This window comes from Manihot esculenta, chromosome 13 (genome assembly GCF_001659605.2).
Source record: "Manihot esculenta cultivar AM560-2 chromosome 13, M.esculenta_v8, whole genome shotgun sequence".
NCBI lineage: Eukaryota > Viridiplantae > Streptophyta > Magnoliopsida > Malpighiales > Euphorbiaceae > Manihot > Manihot esculenta.
The window spans coordinates 9,726,003-9,730,501 of NC_035173.2; positions in this window are offsets into that span (position 1 = coordinate 9,726,003).

The window sequence follows — 4,499 nt, forward strand, 5'->3', positions numbered from 1 at the left end:
TCCTGCATGTTTCAAGACTGAGAACCCATTTCCAGAGCCTAAGATTCAAGCTTCTAATCAAATTACTTCCCAGAGATTATCTCTGTCAGATTTAAGCAACCCTGGTTCACCACTATCTGTCAGTGATCTATCAAATTCAATCTTTAACCTCCATGTTTTCACACTCAAGGAACTACAAATGGTAACCCATCAATTAGTTAATTTATTTTTAGTTATTTAACATAACCAATAAAATCCTGTTATTTTTTTAAATAAATTCAAATCTGTTAATTTATTTAAAAATAATTTCATTACATCATTCACTCATCACAGCACACACACACACTTACCTGGAGTGGCGACGATCGGCAGCTGCAGCAGCGGCGACGGCGAGGGGACAGCGACGGCGAGGCAACGCGCAACACCCACGGGATCAGCAGCGACAACGACGGCGACGGCGAGTCGAAGGCAACACGCGACACCCACGGGAACAACAACGACGGCGACGGCGAGGGGAGAGCGACGGCGACGCGACAGCACTATGCGACACCCACGGGAACAGCAGCGACGGCAGGAAAATCAGCAACAACAGCGACGGAAGGGCGACAGCGACGGGAACAGCGGCGGCGGCGAGAGTGGCAAGAAGCACGAATGGGCGCTGAGGGGCAGAGAGGAGAGGAAAGGGTGGCTGAAATTAAAAGAGAGATGAAAAGAAGATTAGGTTTTTGCTTTTATATTGTTTGCTTTTTCTGACGGATTAGCGACGGAATAAATTCCGTCGCTAATATTTCAAAAATCCGTCACTAATCCGTCAGAAAATTAAACATAAAGTATTCGTCGATGATCCGTCGCTAAATTTTTTTTTTCCGACGGAAGTTACTTCCGTCGCTAAATCCGTCACTGATACCTTGTTTTTTTGTAATGAAAGCACAAAAACTATAAGTTCTGATATGTAATAGAGTATTGATTTTTATATTATAATCAACCTCTTTAATTTTTACCGAGCACAACTTTTGTCTAGTAGGTGAGGATTGGTAGTCGAGTAATAGTGCTATTATAAATTTTTTGTTTGATATTTTTTTTTCTTGTTAATGATGGAGTATGGTATCCTCAAAAATTGTAATTAAATACTAATGATTTATACAAATTTTACTAATATTGAGATTATTGGGATATGGTGATAATTTAATTTACTATAATAATTTTAATTTTAAGTGAATTAAACTCAGATTATTTCTGTTCAAGCTAGACCAAATGCCACATATTATAGTTTAGTTGCACAACTTCTTATTTTTTATTTTATTTACTTTTTTTTTTTTACTTTTTATATATTGAATTTCATATCTTACTGTAAATTTATATTGAAATCCTTTTAGACTGTTAATAACTTAATCTCTTAAATTGTAAATACCATTAGTAAGAAAATGCTACTTATTATTTTCTAAATAATTTTATGGGACTGTATCACTTATATATATGGACACTAAATCTATATATCTTCAACATATACTGTATCACTTAAATAAAAATCCATTATCATAATTATGTTTGTTTTAATATTATTTTAAAGAGTTAACTGGCTTTTTATCTTTTCAAATATAACATTAGTAATCACTTAAACAACTATAAAGAGACCATGTGGCTCAATATTATAAAATCATTTATGTTCATTTAAATATGTTTAAATTGATTGGTTAATTATATTGGTTTTTTATTTAAATTCAAGTTGAATTTCACATAATTAAATTTTCTTATAATCTAAGACATAATTTTGTAAAGATAAGCCATTGAAATGAACACATTTATATTGTGTGTATAAATTAGTTTTGTGGCAGTAGGGGCAAATTAGATGAGATGAGTGATAAATTAGGGTTATGATACTTTCGTGTGTATTAAGCATAACAAAACAATATAGTTTTAAAAATTAGTTTGATTTGGTTATTTTGGCTTTTAAATGCAAAAACAAAATCGAATTAAAAATTGATCACTTTAGTTTTTAAAAAGACAGGTGAAAAGTACAAAAGTTCGATAAAATATCTTTAAAATTTGAAAATATAGTCAATCGCACCAAAATTAAAACTAGTGGATTAAAATACAAAAGCTCAAAAAAGCTTGAATTTTATGTACTGTTAAGCCTATTTAGAATATCTACTATTTGTTTATTAATAAAAAAAATTATTGTTAATTAGATTGACTTCTCCAATATATTTTAAAAAAAGACATAAAAAGTAATTGATATTGTTCTAATCACCTCTTCGAGTTTCAAAACCGGATATGGATCTTCAACATCAAGACAACATTGGTAATGTCTAGTAATAAAATTTGCACATTCACATTTGATATTCTGAGATCCAGAGAATAAGGTCTTTTTTTGTGTGTGAGTAAGCTTGAAGCTTTTTTGGAGGGTCCTCTTTTCCTTTTATTCTTTTCTTCTTACTTGCCAGCGGCGCCTAACGGCCTTTCTGCTACAATGACGTCCGTCTCTATCAGGCGGACCTGTACCATCAGTGGCCATACCCATGTCAGGCGATCATTTAATTCTTCTCAGTGCGCATGCGAATAGGGCTGCGAAAGGATGAGACTGGCTCATTTCTCCCCATGTCCCCTTTTTGGTCGGCCTCCTCTTTACTAAGCTTAGGCTTGTCGATGACCTGGCCTGTCACTCAGGCTAGATCTTGGGTCGAAGCCACAGACCAGGCCTACCTAGGGGCGTTTCGAGCTCAAGGCCTGGTCTGCTTTTGGGGGCCCTGATTCAGCCCATGAGGATGCGAGGCTCGACGGTTATCAAATGCCCCTTTACCTCCTCAGCAGTTATTATATGAGTGATGAGGGAGTAAATATCGAGAACCCATTATGACTGCACGGCCTGAGGACAGTTCCCATCAAAACGTCTCTTCTTCACTTTACTATTCTCAAGATTCAAATTTTCCCCATCTTCAAGGAACTCTCACTCTCCTTCTGCTATCTGCGCGCTCCATTCGTCCTGTCCTTCTGCCCCAGTCGTCTTCAAGGTACGCCTTTCATATTGTCATGGATAGCCCGAAACTTCCTGATGTAATGAATCTAGAGTCTAACGTTACCTCTTCTACCTTGAGAAATTTCTTTTCCCGAGAGTACCTGGATACCCCTCTTTTAAGTATCCGGACTCCCCTTTATAATGAGAGGATCGTTCTTCTCGATCCTCCTCCTTCTGGTTTAATCGACCCCCAAAAAGACCGCAGTTTGGTTTTCTTTGTCAAACAGTGCGAGTATGGCTTAACCTTCCCCTTTTCGCCCTTCTTTATCGAAGTTTTCTGGTACTTCGGAATAAGTCCTCGAATGCTTGCTCCTAATTCGATTATTTTTATGTGCTCCTTTGAGTCTGTAAATCTGAGCTGGGGTATCTCACCCACAGCTTGCTTGTTCGTTACCTTTTTCCGGCTGGTCTGGGCGGTTAAGGGTTTTTACTACTTTGCCCCCTGAGGGGGGCTGTCCATCTTCTCAGGTCATAAAGACTCAATCAAAGGCTGGGCAGAGGGGTTCGCTGTGGCGGAGTTGAAAGGGGGCCCCGAGTTGTCTTAGCAGGTGGACCTCCCTTGGAGGGAGGTTCCTCTAGGTTGCAATGATCTCCCCCAGTTGAGCCTTTCTGAAAAGATCGGCTTTCTTCGACTGACTTCCATTGAACAAAAGTATGACGTCGAGAAATGCATATTCGTGTCCAGTCTTTAAGACTGCAAGACGCGGGTATTTTACTTTGTTTTAGCTGTCTTGTGTTTTTCTTTTTTAAATCTTATAAAATGCCTTTCTCATTTGTTTTTGATATTTGTTTCTCATAGCTTCTGAGACCCCCATGGATAAGATCAAGCCCCCGAAGAACTTTGTTTTATCTCGGGAGAGCATGTGGACTGCTCTGGATGCTTTCCGAGCTGGGCAGTCAGTTTCTAATGTGACTCGAGAGGTCGCCTAGATTATTTCTCCCAGGTTGGTGGACCGTGCCATCCCTCCTGCCCCAGTCTCCTCTCGTGCTCGCAGGCCGTGCTTCAAGGATTCTCAGGCTTCTAAGGCCTCCAGCCGCAGCAGGTCCAGCTCCTCTCCTCGATCTCCCAAAGTGTCTAAAGGGGATTCCTGAGGGTGGAGGTGAGGTCGTCTTGGTAAGTGAGGGCCCCCCAACGGTAGCGGTTGAGGTCGTACCTGTAGTTAAGGACACCTCTAAGGAGGGGACTAAGTCCAAATCTATTGCTGTTGCTCTTCGCCGGAAGAAGATCTCGGACGACAGTGATATTGTTGTTAAGGGGGCCACAGGCAAGCGAGCTCCCTCCTCAGAAGCTCCCACGGGCTTCGAAGAGGGTTCGTACTTCCCAGCCGCCAGCTCCACCTCTGCCTCCCCTTGAAAAAGCAAAGACCTTTGTGGAGCTGTTGTTTTCTGCCCCTGACAATGAGGTCTTGAATGCGGAGGACATCACTCACCAATCTCCAGTCAGCATTGTCGCAGAGTTATTGTGGGAGAGGATGTTCGGTGGGCTTACCGAACCTTCAGACCC